Below are 15,129 nucleotides of genomic sequence, written 5' to 3' on the forward strand. Positions count from 1 at the left end.
TCATACAGACAGTGACTTGAATTTTATTATTATTATTATTATTATTATTATTATTATTATTATCAATGGTTAAAAGAAAAGTAAAATCATGCTGACCACAAACATTTAAGCAGTAGAATAAATATATATTTAATTCATGGGTCATATTGCCAATGCAAGCTCATATCACTTTGTATCGCTTTTGTCAATATAATAATTGTCGGTTCCATCACTAATAAACAGCACAGTAATCAGATTCACAGTGGTATTAAGGGTCCAGAAGCTCATGGATAAACACTGCACTCTTCCTGTACCTCTTACTGACAGTCTAAAGAGCAAACTTGTGGGTGAACCCTTCCTGCTTGGACATTAGATTACGAGGGAACAGTGATGTAGTATATTTGATGGAGTTCTCCTCAAGGCCAGAAGTATAGTGGACCACCCCAAACCAGGAGAACTCATTCCAGGTCCTACAACTACTACATGACAGTTCATGATTTAGTTCCATCATAAGAGTGGGTGATCTCTTGTGTATTACACAGCTCCTCGGCTCCTTATTAGTTTCCAACAGCTTCCCCAGAGCCCTGTGCAAAGATTCATGATACTGTAGCTCTCATAGTGCCAAAAAGAATCTGAAATAGGCTTTATGAAGTGTATAAATATGTCTCTGCTGTGGAATGTTTAGCCTGTGCCCCTCCTGTACTTTGAAAGTGACGTGAGATACAACCAAGTATGTTGACCCATACTCAGAATTTGTGCTCTGCATTTAACCCATGCAAAGTGCACACGCACAGCAGTGAACACACACACACACCGTAAACACACACCCGGAGCAGTGGGAAGCCATTTATGCTGCAGCACCCAGGGAGCAGTTGGGGGTTCATTGCCTTGCTCAAGGACACCTCAGCCATGGTGTTGCCTGTCTGAGACTCAAACCCACAATCTTAGGGTTAGGAGTCAAACTCTCGAACCATTAGGCCACAACTTCCCCACAAAAATTGGGGAAATTAGGTGCTGATGTCAAAGATCAAGAGCTGGGATCTAATATGCAGATTACATCATGTCTAACTATTCTAGCTGAAAGAAAAGCACCCTGTACAAATTAGTGCCAGCTGAGCCTCCAGCTTTATCTGCAACAAAAAGAAGAAAGGAAATAATATTTGAAAGATTTTGAGATGATTTAGGAATGATGCAATATTAAGAGTCGGTTTTAAATGGAAAAAACACTCAAGTCGGCATCGTTTCATAAATGCATGTTATAGATCTTATTGTGAACAATTCGTCAATGCATTTGTTTCATTTTTTATCTTTGAGTTTTTAAACGGGTCATATGATGCAATTTCAATTTTTCCTTTCTCTTTGGAGTGTCACGAGCTCTTGGTGAATAAAGAAGATCTGTAAAGTTACAAAGGCTAAAGTCTAAAATCCAAAGAGATATTCTTTATAAAAGTTAAGATTCAACCATGCCCCCCTAAAAACAGTTCGTTCTAACACACCCCCACATGTCTATGTCACGATGTGGAAAGATTTGCATAACATCCCCCAAATGTTCACACAAAGAAAGAAGGTGTAACTTTTATTCTCGCTGTTGCCGCCACCATGTCATGGAGACGCTGTGTGTTTTGTTGTGAAAACAAACTACTTTGTTTGGCCTTCCAAAAGAAGACACAACTAGAAATCAGTGGTTAAGTTGTATCTACAACACTGGCTGCGTTTACACTTGGCATTAACATGTGATCACCGTGATCTGATCAAGCAGATCGGATCATCAGTCAATCAGAACACAGAGCGTTTACACTTGGCAACATCAACTGACTTTTCTATCTGGATAACCGATCTGATCTGTCTTTCCCGCGCAATATTTAAATAAGATTGCAGAGAATGGCCCGGTGCAAAGTCAACCTGAAGTGGTGGGGTTTTTTTTGAAAAACATTTTCAGTCGCGGGACATTTTACAACTCAAAGATAAGTGTTGTAGTCTCTCCACACGGGTGATTTTTTATCTTTTTTTCTGACAGTTTGCAAGAGAGAGGGCAGCGTTTTGTGTGATGTCGACCTGCAAATGCAGACACGATGGCTGGATTGCGTTTACCTTACACTGAGATCAGATCACAATGCGTCCACGACTACCTCTGGACCAGGACACGCTGATCAGATAACATTCCGATCAGAAGTGCGATTACCCTTGTCTTTTCAATGTGTATGTGGACAACATCCGGATACAGGTCGCATGTTAATGCCAAGCGTAAACGCAGCCACTGTTCCAGAACAGTTCAGCTCAAATATTCAGATGTGTGCAGCGCATTTTACAGAGGACGAGGACTGTTTCCTGGAAGAGTAGCCTACAATACCAGTGTCTGTTTCTATAAAGTGGGGCAGTTCCAACTTTACTAGGACAGTCTGGCACTTCTGACTCACAGCTTGTAAGTACGTTTTCATATTTAAAGAATTTGCCATTGATGATTCAAATGCAAGTTTTAAGCGGTGTAGAGTAGCGCTTGTTTGTCATTTCTCAGATCAGAAATGCAGTTATGGGTTTTATGTTTACGTGGCACAATACGCAATGTGTAAAAACACAGTATAAGTCATTATAATCAGTAATTATGTCCCCACTGAATGCAACAAATGCCTCGTTTGTAATGGGTTTTATTGGTTTTGTATCGTTGTGCTGGGAGACGACATGACAGTATGGTAAGGGACGAAACATTTCCATCACATGCTTGAGGAATTCAGCCAATCACAATGCACTGGATAGCTGGCCAATCAGCGTACACCTTGCTTTTCATAACAATAAAAATGGATGCATTTTAGAAAGGCGGGGCATAGAGGAGAAACAGCAGGGGCGTAGATTACGTGGGGACGTGTCCCCCCAACTTTTAATATCACGTAAATTTGTCCCCCGCACTTTTTCGGGCAAGTGTGTTCGCATAGAGGTTTTCAAGAGCTGGTGTGAATAAATATAGATTTAAACTCAAAGAGACAGAATAGTCTGCAAGGCGAGATGAACATCAACGAGCGCTAAACACTCATGTAGTGTGTGTTTCATTCATACTCGAAGCCGGAGGGCGCTCTCGTGCAGAAAGTTAAACCAGGAAATGGACAAAAGTGTCCAGCTATTGCTGTATGAAAACAGTTGTTTTCACAGAAAAACGGAAACGTTTGGAAACATGAAGACATTAAAAATACGATTGCAACAATATATGGTTTATTTGTGTTTTTCACGTCATCTCCAGCAGGTGATAAATAAAGTATATGAACAATGCAGTGCTAATTGACATTGATTTTGTTAGTATATGAAAGTTGAAGTGATGTTTAAGTGACGTGACATACAGCCAAGTATGGTGACCCATACTCAGAATTCGTGCTCTGCATTTGGCCCATAAAATGTGCTTAGACTCAAGGTGGAGGCACAAACGGAGCAGTGTGCAGCCATTTTTGCTGCGGCGCCCGGGGAGCAGTTGGGGGTTCGGTGCCTTGCTCAAGGGCACCTCAGTAGTGGTATTGCCAGCCTGAAACTCGAACCCACAACCGTAGGATTAGGAATCAAACTCTCCAACCACTAGGCCATGACTTCCCCACAATTTAGAAAAACTGTTTTCTATTTGAAATATATTTTAAAATGTCATTTATTGTGATTTCAAAGCTACTTTTTTAGCATCATTATAAATGTCTTTATCATCACTTTTGATCAATTTAAAACATCCTTGCTAAATGAAAGTATTAATTTCTATAATTTCCTTTCCAAAAAATAAAAATATATTGACTCTAAGCTTTTGAATGGTACAGTGTAGGCCTATTATGTTACAAAAGCTTTTTATTTCACATAAATGCTGATCTTTGGATCTTTAAATTCACCAAAGAATCCTGAAAAAAAAATGTACTCAACTATTTTAAATAATAATAATAATAATTTAAAAAGGTTTATTGAGCAGAATATCAGCATATTAGAAAGTTTTCTGAAGGATGTGATACTGAAGACTGGAGTAATGATGCTGAAAATTCAGCTTTGATGATAGCAATCCATTATATTTTAAAATATATTTAAATAGAAAGCAGTTATTTTAAATAGTAAAAATATTTCACAACATTACTACTTTTGCTGTACTTTGGATCAAATAAATACAGGCTTGGTGAGCAGAAGAGACTTCTTTATAAAATATTAAATATCTTACTGTTCAAAAACTGTTGACTGGTATATAGATTACAGAAATGTTTTACTATAATTATATATATATATAACATTTCTGCCCCCTTACTTCTGAAATGATGGCAACACCCCTGAGCAACAGTAATGTACAGTATGTAGAAAATGTTTTTTTTTTTTACCTTTAACCGCATAAACACATTGAATTACACCAAATACACCAAATAATGTTCTTTTGGCAACGTCATATGACCCCTTTAATATAAATGTCATAACTCAATCTTTTGGTGAAAACCTCAGACCTCTCTCGGATGACATATGCTGGACTTCTCCATCGTTTTATACTTAAACCCTTCCACTCCAGAATCCACTGCATACTCACATACATTTTTGAGTGCAACAACAACATCTCAAAATCCAGCCAACAACCAGTGGATAGAACCAAGTCTCCACCTTACATTTAGTCTTAGTATGTCATAAATATGGAAGAAAGGATCTTCCATTTTATTGCAACTTCAAGAATTCACAAACTATATCAGAGTCTAATGAATCATTAGAATATTAATAATTTCTTGTTTAAACCCACTTAAAAACTCATGGAAGATCATTGTATTTTATCTAAAATCAAAAATAATTTAGAGCAGAGATTTAAAAATGGTGGACCTATATTAGTACATTTAATATAATATAGATAAGTAATATGGGGTTATACTTTATTTTGCTGTGTGTGATTATATGGTTATCTGGATTTTATAGACTGAAAGTTACGTCAAAAGTCAAGCGTTCAATCGATCTCTGCAGTGTTCTGGTGCAAATTTATGTCACTTGCTAAGTTGCCAAATCAGATGCCAGCATGAACAGGTTGTGTGACATACCCTCCCTCATCCACAAACATTCAACAAAACTAGACTAGATTAAACATGGGTTGGTTGTCACTTGATGTTCAGTGTAAAATCTGGCTCATGAAGCAAAAAATAAAAATAAAAATAAATAAATAAATACTATAGTCTAGAGAACTACTGGCTATGTGTTTTGTGACTACACAATGCTGACTGGAGGCGGTGGATAAATATCGGCTTGATTTTTGTCTTCTCTTATTATTCCAGTGTATTATTCCAGCCGCAGCTTGTTAGTGAATCAGTGAAGGCCATTCTCACTACCACCATTTTTCTACCTACGGATGCCTGAAATGTTTCTGCCATTTCATCCTCAAAAGACTGAACATAATCACTCCGTCCACAGATGGTGGCGTTGCATCTTTATTGTTTATATGTCAGTCTGGCAGATCGGTTATATCTTTCTATACTGGTGAATTAAAACATGATCAAAACAAAAGAAAATCTGCATGATGTCTGTGTCAAGAACTCTCTTGTTTGATTCTGCTAGTTTATTTTTTTCTTTACACTATAACTTAGTATTATTATTTGTGTTAAACCGGCTCTGGACTCCCAAGCCAGTTTCAGATTGTCACAGTAAAGAAAAGAAGAAAAGAAATAAAGAAAACAAGCAGCACCAGCTCAATTTCTCATTTAAGGAAGACGAAAACGGGCTGTTATACTAAATATCAGCACTCTTGGAGAACCCCCGCAGATTAGAAAACCAGAACCTGTTATATATAAGGAATTGATGCCCATTGGATTACTTATTTCTGTCCTATCAATGGCGTTAATGAAATATCTACCGTCTTGTAAGGATGAGTTAAGTTGAACTCCCTGTATTTGTAAGCACAACAGCAGAAAGTGGTGACCGTGTCCAGATGGCTCCTCAGCCACCAGGATAATCAGATGCGGAGGCTGGAGAAATGAAACTAGCGGGTTAAAGCAGCTTTACAGATTGGAATGTACAGCTGCTATTCAGAAGACACCAGTGACGTGACACGTTTGAGTGCCTGAAGGAGCCGAGTGTGACGAACACCTGATATAACATTGGGATAAGAGCAATATTTGAGTACCTCCTGGATGGGTGCATAATGTGAGGTAGAAAGAAGAAGGTCCTTGAAATATGCAGTTCAAATCAAGCTGAATCTCATCTCTGAGATCTGGTACAAATAGATCTGTTATGGTACCAGATAACGCTTGCAAATATTGACTGTGCTAGAACAAGTAAAAAGGAATAGCATCCTTAAAATTGTAGAATCCTTTCAAATGGCATGCAATGATGAAAGGGAAGGAATGGAGGAGCAAATGGGAGTGGGACAGGATTAACCACCCAAGGGATGATTGACAGGTCGGTAGTGCTGCTCGCATCCCCCCGTCTGTGAGCACGCGTCAGATTCTCTCACCACAGATATTGGAGTAGCTTTAGTTGACACAGCACAACTGTTGGACGCTCACCAAACTGTGCAAACCCCATGGCCCCAGCAATCATCAAATCCATTTCAGTGTAATTTAAGATGCACAGCTGTTTCCACACTTGTCAATAGATCTATGGTCTTTATCTTCCACAATTAAAGAAGTGATGGTGTAGAGTTGACACAGCTTAGTAAGTCATTAATGACAAGCAATGAACTGTTCCTTATTACAAGCATGAGATAAGTAATAATGAGAATGCACTATGAAAGATATACACAAACATTATTTTGTAAAACATCAAGAGTGTCCCAGAATATATAATATTCATAATATATAATGTAGTGTAAATGTAGTGTAATTTAATTTTTTATAGATATGTATGTATATACAAATATTATTACTGTAATAGCTCAAAAAAGGCTTTATTTCTGCTGTTTGATGTTAATATATTGTGAATTTCTGCAGTTGCTGGGCTCATGTGACATTCATTAAAAGCATTTTTTTTTTTCAAATTATGTTTTGCAGTACTCATTTACAAGATAATGTGAGTGTGGAAGGAAAGCATGTAGACTCGTCCACTGCCTCTCAATAATGCATTCAATCCATATATATTTCACTGCTGTTGCACAGCACATGTGCAGTCTAAATCCAGTAAAACCCCAGTGCTGTTATCATTGAGGAGCACATGCTTACCCCGAGCTTAAGAGGTCATTCTCCCCAGAGCTGCAGGGTATTGATTATCTGTGTGAAATAATTGATCTATTGGAGGAGATTTTCTTCAAAATGACAGTTAATTAGCTGGGAGTCTAGATATGGAAACAGTGATACTGTAGACTTTAAAACGTGTTTCTCAGGGATTTTATTGGTGTAAATGCTAGATTTTGGATAAATATTTGACACCATGCTTTGGTATCTGACAGTGTTAGTGACTGGCGAGGGAAAAACGTGCATTTTATGAACAGCAGAGGCTTGCACCCAAACAAAGGTGAGTATCACTGAACACGTTGAACATATTTATCCGAATTATTTCTTCATGAATGGACTTTTATTGGTTATTATTAATAGGTTAACTGCAGTCAGATTTTACCTAACTATTCAGGGTGATAGACTACAATTATTATCAATGTAATTTAAGAGGACAAGATTTAATTCCCCTATGAGCATGGTTTCAGCATGTCTAAAAATATCCAGTGTTAAAAAGAAAGATAACAGAGTTTCTCAGGTGTGAAATATAATGTGTTTAAAGCCAAATGAAGCGTCACGTGCGCGCGCGCTCTGCTCACTAGAAGTTTGGCGTGTCACATCAAGGGAGAATCCCGACCAACATAGATGCGCCAAACCCTATCGCAGTTTTGTCTTTGGATAATGGCTTTTCTTGCTTCACATCTGAGATACTCTGACATGTTTTGGGATAAATCACTCAAGATTTGTTCATTTTAAAGAAAATCGAAGGACTTACTCATCGTTAAAAGGCAGAAACTGCATTTGAAAGAGACAAATGGATCTCAGCGAGTCTCAGTCTCTTATCAGAACGGATTTTTCTGCGGAACACTGAAAGTAAAGGAGATGCTTATGGGAACCTTCAATTCCTTATCTATAAGGTAACTTATTTGTTTTGTTTTGAAAGTTGTGCTTAAAATCAATTTCATAGTATGTTTTTGTGTAGAAAAAAAAACAGAAATACTGTAGGCAGATATAACAATTCTTAAGAGCATTATTTTCCATGGCAGCTGTTCGCTGATTTGTTGAGGTACAAATAATTTTCAAAACGTTTTTTAAGCAACTTAATGACTATATATCGATTCATGATTCCTTTTATTTTATTTTTTACGTATGTAAAACTAGGAAATTGTGATGAAGCTTGATATTGATCTATTTGATGAATATGACAAGCGCTTATCTCTTCACAGTACAAACCGTGACAATCAACTATCCTACATGTAATTCATCCTATGGCAAGCCGATGTAACATTCAACTCCCTACACTAATAAACTAAATTAAATAAATTATAAAAAATAATTAATAAACCTAATTAAATGTATTAGTTTTTTAATTGCTATTTTGATTTATTTTAACTAGTCACTATCTCACTAGTAATTATTCATTTGATGTTGTACTTGTTCATTAGATAGTTATTTAAATAGTGACTACTGTTTGTTCAATTGTTTACTATGTATAGTTCTACTGTAACCTTTTTAATTGAACTGTAACATAACCATCTGACCAGTCATTACATAAAACAATAAAAGCAACTAGTAAGATAAGAAATGTTACTAGTGACATTTATGGAACAAACTCCTTTATTACTAATGACTACAAATATGTACTAGTACCTAATAGTAAGAAGTAAAACTGTACCAGCAACAACAGATATACATACTAGTCATAAATAGTTATTTATAGCTATTTATAGATGTTTATAACTCTAGAGCTCTGTAGAATTCAGTGGAAAATCTGTTATTTGTTACCATTTACAGTGAAATATTTACTTATTACTGTTGAGATAGTTACTACTATCAAATGAATAAGTACTAGTTTTTAACTGAATATCTAATAGCCACTGCTGTAATAAGTACCCATATATATGAATAGTTACTACTGAAGTTGAAGAAGATAACTGTTAGATTATTACTAGTAATGAGTAAATACTGGTAACAGAAAAACAGATGCCAGTTTCTATAAAGGAATTGTTGTTAAATCAGCTTGCCATACAGTCATTGTTCATTGGGCATATTTGTTCTGTTAACTGTAGGATACCATTGTCAGACGCTTTATCATGACTGATGGCGAGGGGAGAGAACACTTTCATTACTTGGAGAGAGGAGAGGTAAGAGTTCCCATTTCAGCCCTGTACCAGGCGCCCGGTCCCAGTGAGGAGATCGGTGATGACGAGGAAAAGAGCAGCACATGGATCCCCGTCCATGAGAGCTCTCAGGCACAGGGGTCGGGGGCCCGGGACCCCACTCCAGATTTGGTCTCCGATGAGGAGGAGCAGCCCCCCTACCCAGCGCTCGCGCCCGTGGTCTTCTTCTGCATCAAACAGACGACTCGTCCACGGAGCTGGTGTCTAAGGATGGTTTGCAACCCATATCCTTTAACTAATGTTTCCATCTGAAAACTAGTATTTAGAAGTTAAGTTTGTGGTTTTTAAAGAGAACGCCGAAGACTGTGGCATTAATCATACACATTAATGGATCAGTTCCTATTTCGTTTCTCTTGGACCTGACAGGACTTGGGTATCAATTAAGATCTGTAGGTGTATGCTGAATGGCTGGCTGGTTGCCGTGGCAGCTTGCAGCTCCCTGCATGTATTTTGACAGGAAACTTCAAATAAGAGCTCTCGTTCTCCCATCGGTGTTGGCTTCCCAAAGATGCGTCCTTTTGGCAGTGTTGCAATTAAGAGCACTATTTTATAAATAGCTTCATTAGCTGTAGGGGCGGCTCAAGCTCTCTGCTGAGTCTCTTCAGAAGTGATGCACAAAATGCAGCCTGACACTTTGTAGATATTGCTTTATGATCTAGATTAAATACAGAGCTATGATTTCTTGTTTTTAAAGATGAATTGGACTTGCTGGCAATCTTTATGCACTGCACTTCCCTCCATTTTGTGGTTTGCTTTTTGTTGCTTAGCCATAAAGCAAATTACTTTTGTGTTGTAATTGTTTTCATATTACATTTTTGATGGCCACATTGTGGTTTGGAGTGCATTATATATTTCATCACTTTTTGACTGACAGCTGTAAAGTGAGCAGTTAGACCCATGATTAGTGTAGATACACTTAATGGATTTGCTGTCTTGTGGTTCTGCTATAGAAAGCATTTGGAGGGATATTTGGAGGATGTGGAAAACCTCACTGCAATTTGTTTTATTTCCATGATTGTTTTCCGGAGTACTTAGTGTCATGTGCAAATGCATTTTCCTTCTTTATGTGAGTTGTTTACATTTTTAATGGTGGGGCAGCTTCCGTTGTTCAAATGTCTGTTGGATTATTATAATCACCATCAGGATCTATGCACCAAGCATGCAGTTCTGTGTGCAACACTAGAGAAATGGCAATATCCTTCACTGCATCATTCTGCGGATTATATAGACATGTACTAAACAACTTAAATCTAAATGTATTTAGCATCAGCCATTTGTCACACCCCATCAAGGCACAAAGGGAAATTAGAATTTTTAAAACTGCTGGACTGGTTATTAGTTTTATTATTCATAAGTTTGGGTCATTTATATTCTTCCACCTTTCGATCTCTCTTCTGCTTCTAACCAAAAAAGTGTGTTTCTTGTGTGCTGGTTTTGGGTCAGTTCTGTATGCCAGCGTCAGTGTAGCAGTGCAGAATGAAGTATGTATCATTTTTATTTTGATTAGTCATACATGAGCTTTCCCGTCCTCAGGCACGTGTTGCGAGGCCATAACACTTATTTACTGAGGTGATGATTAATCCGTATTCTGACATATTGTAGATATCAATGGCAGAACTGGGACTGTGTGTGTGTGTGTGTGTGTGTGTGTCGTTTTTTTAAATAGCTGCCAGCTCTCCTCCAAAAAATTGGTTTGGAATATTGCATTAATTAAACATGACTCCACTTATTTATATTATCATTATTGGCTAGTTTTTTTTTTTTTTTTTTGTAAAATGTCAGCCTGAACTGTTCAAAAGAACTGCTCTCAAAACACACAATTGAATTTGCAATCCTGTTCGGAAGGAAGGTATCAATGTGTTTTTGTGAATTCAGATATAGATCATGTGTGGAATGTCCATGTTGCCATGCGAGTATCCTGTTGAGACATACACCTGGACCACAATGACAACGTTCAGTCTGTTGAGAGCAGGCACGATGCCATGTGCGTGTGCATGGCTGCATCCAAAGTCACATACCCTTACGTAACAAAAATATACAGGAATATACTGCAAAATATAATGTGATATATTACATAATACATTCCCATAAATGGGAAACTAGTGGTTCTATTTTTCAATATACAGCAATATATGCATTGACAATGTAAGGCTTTATATTTATACATACAATATTTAGAAATGAAGACAAAAATACATCTAATATTTATAAAGTTTGATCCTTTATTGAGTATATATTGCACATACATGTTCCCATATAAATGTGAATGTATGTACGCACGTATACACGCACATTCACGGAATGAGTTACAGCAGATTTCTAGTTCCCAGCATGCTTTGCTTAAGATTGTTAAAGGAGATACAGTGATAGTCTGTTCACTAAGTCCTTTAATATGAGAAGATGTGCTTATGTTACTGTAATCTAGCTATATTTTAAAATATGAAACATGTAGATTGTAAATAATTGTTAAACATGAGAAAAGCATATTTCCGTATAGGTGTGTAATGTATATACTACATGAGTAAATGTATGTTCCATATCTTATCACATGTATATCTATATCTATATATTATAAAGTGTATTACTGAATATAAAATTGCATACATTGTGATATATGAGTAAATATATTGTCAAATATTTATCATTGTATGAAAGCAGCAATTCCTTATGTATTGTTCAGCATATTGTATTATATTTACACAACATATTTTTATGTATATTTTCTAATATACCGTTATATCATTTAATATATTGATCATTCATATATTAGGAAGTGTATTTTCTTTGCGTAAGAAGTAGGTACTTCTTTCAAATTTCTGAAAGTATGTTCTGTATAGTATGAATATGTATAGCATGAATGCAGTCCAGACATAATACATCAGTCATGTGATCTACCAGCGCCATTCGTGTCGCTTCACTGGGATATTAAAGTGTCCATCAGAATCTTACAGGAAGTAGCAAGTTAAATACAGATTCTTTTCTCCTACTGTTTTATGAATACTGTGACATCGGACACATTTTTCTTTCCTTTTGTGGAACACAAAGGAATGCTATAAATATTTTTTTAATACAGTGAAAGTCAATGGGGTCCAAAACAATACCTCTTTTATTTTTATTGGACAGACAGAAAAACACTTAGATGTTTTTCAGAATATCTACCTTTTGTGTTCGAAAAAAGAAAGTCATACAGGTTTAAAACAACATGAGGGTGAGTTGAGGGTGACAGTGAACTTTCTCTTTAAGAAAAGATGTGCAAATTGAGAGAGACAGTTCAACTGGGTGCAATTGGATTAAAACTGGATTAATTTCATGAGCTTCCGTGTTCATGAGGAAACAAATATCATCAAAAGCTGTAATTTAAATAATCCCAGATTTTGTTCAGCATCGTACAAGTTGCAAATTAGCCAAGAAACAACAGCGATGGCTATTGGTTTGATTTCCTAAATTATCAGGAATAGTTTACCTGTACACTTGCACAAAGCCAGCTTGTCTTGCTGCAGGTTTTATCTTTTTCTGCTTAGAGCAACTTCTCACCATTAAATGGAAGCATGTGTTCATGGTGTGGATCATTCGGTTTGACGGTGAAGTTTGGCACTCTGGGTTAGGTCATGGGTTGTGCATCACAAAGAAGCAAAGTAAGTCTGTGCTAGCAGAGAAAGGGTGAGAGACAGAGAAAACAGAGAGAGACTGCAGTCTCTCAGCATGTTCTGGTTTTTGAAACCCCACTCAGGGCACAAAACAGACAGGAACAAATGCACTCAAGTCAAAAGCCTACAGTCCATTCTGATTTAGGATGGTCATATAATATCTGCATTGTGTTTAAAGGATGAAAATAGAATGGACGTTTGGAGATCTAATGCTGTTGTTGAATCTGTGTTTGTGTAACCTCTAGTCATTGAATGCAAGTATGGGACAGGAAGCTGAATGATTTACTGGTCTAGGGCATTTGGAGAAGAGGAATCAGTCACAGCCAAAGCATGCTGATTAGAGGAGTGTGTGAGGATTAATATCAGTTAAGCTGGATTTCTGTATATCCTTAGGCCTGCGGCTCGCAGGGTGTTTAGAGCAATGGCGTGGCACTAACAAGGCCTGTACAAATCTGCCGTCAACGTCTTCTCTCTGTTTTATGAATTCAAATGTACAGAAGCGATAAAGGCATGGACGTCTGTGCCTTTAAAGGACAGCCTGTAAACATGACGCAAAATTATGAACTGTTTTGGATCTGCAGCACACATGCGTGCTCAATGGGTCAGGTCACGACTGTAAATACTGATGTATGTTTAAACTTTCATACTGATCCTCAGGGGTGGTAAAAGCTTTGGATGGCATTTTTATGATGCATCTAGATAATGATAATGGGTCTCAGGCTTAACAATGACAGAATAACATCTATTGGTGCCAAAGTCACTGAGGGTCAACGATCTGGATGTGTAGTTTAGACTTGCCTCTAAGATTACAAATGATACAGCAGGTGGCAGCCTGTTCCCCAAAAGCAATTTGGCCAGGTTTCACATGTTGGGCTTCAGACTGCTGTCAAAATGCTGTTGCTGGAACATCAGTCTCTCAAGTGATTTAAAGATTCTTTATTTAAAAACAGAGACAGAGTATGTAAGAAAATGTGTATCTTAGCAACAGTTTTCTGTATTGATATGTGTGCAGAATTTTAATCAAAGTAAAATGTAAAACTGCTGTAACGAGTGCTAATCAGTGCTTGACAATTTCATCAACAAAGACAACGATATATGATAATAATTAAAGATTTTAATTAAACTTTGTTGATGAGAAACATGAGATATTAACAATGCATTAGCAGTTAAGAATGAAAAATGTATAAAGAAATAATTCAAATCATAGTATGTTGGGAATTAATCTGCTTTAGTTAAGAATTGGTAAACTGAATTGCTTTGCTAGCTGGTTAGCACACTCAAACACATCCTGTTACCATAATATTACAACTTAATTTGGACAGACAGTGAACCAAATGGAGTCACAGCCTTTGCCAGCTGAGTTCATCAACAAAGATGTTAGCGTTTATGCTAACATGACAAGCACCCACTTACCTGCTTTTCAGCAAATCAGTGTGCTATTACATTACATAATTAATTTGATAGTTTTATAATATGCCCCTTAACATTTTGTTCCTCCGCCCATGATTAAATATGAAAATCCTGTTTACAATGAAAGATTTATTAGCCTAAAGTTCAGCTGTTAATTTGCTTCCTTTCATATGCCAATGTTTTGATATTATGTTTATGTTGTAGATATTTTATATAATGATTTCTATACTTCATATAAACATGGTGTATATTATGCATTTGAGTGAAATAAATAACCAGCTAGCAAGACTGCCATTCATTTCTGCCACTCATTCAAAGTAAACCAATCCCTGCTTTACCTGCTTTCCAGTAAATCATGGCACCTATCACATAATCAAATATTCATTAGCAAAGCATATATGTTTTTGTTTTGCAGTATACCCCCCATCACGCCCACCCCGTTTTGTTCCTCCGCTGCTGGTTAAATATGCAGTTGACTATGAAAACACATTTATGTATTTAAAAGCCTGAAGTCCACCTGTGCATTCGCTTCATTGTAAATGCCCATGTAATTTCTAATTTGTCTAAGTAACTTTTCTAAAGTAGATAAATCCCTACTATGACTAGCATCTACTTACCTGCTTTTTAGCAAATCAAGATGCATGTCACATCACATAATTAATATTTATGAACCAAGCTTATAGATTTGAATATATCCTCTTAATTAAAAATATGCAAATCCTGACTAGGAAAAAACGTTTGAGTATTTAATAGCCTGTTGCATATTTATTAACATATTTATGAGTGAGCTTTTAG

At 36.7% G+C, this 15,129-nt stretch overlaps 1 pseudogene; it reads left to right on the forward strand.

Moving 5' to 3' along the window:
• Positions 1–7,693: 7,693 nt before the first annotated feature.
• Positions 7,694–15,129, forward strand: part of LOC109108776 — an 87,907-nt pseudogene continuing 80,471 nt past the window's right edge.

This window comes from Cyprinus carpio, chromosome A3 (genome assembly GCF_018340385.1).
Source record: "Cyprinus carpio isolate SPL01 chromosome A3, ASM1834038v1, whole genome shotgun sequence".
NCBI classification, from domain to species: Eukaryota; Metazoa; Chordata; class Actinopteri; order Cypriniformes; family Cyprinidae; genus Cyprinus; species Cyprinus carpio.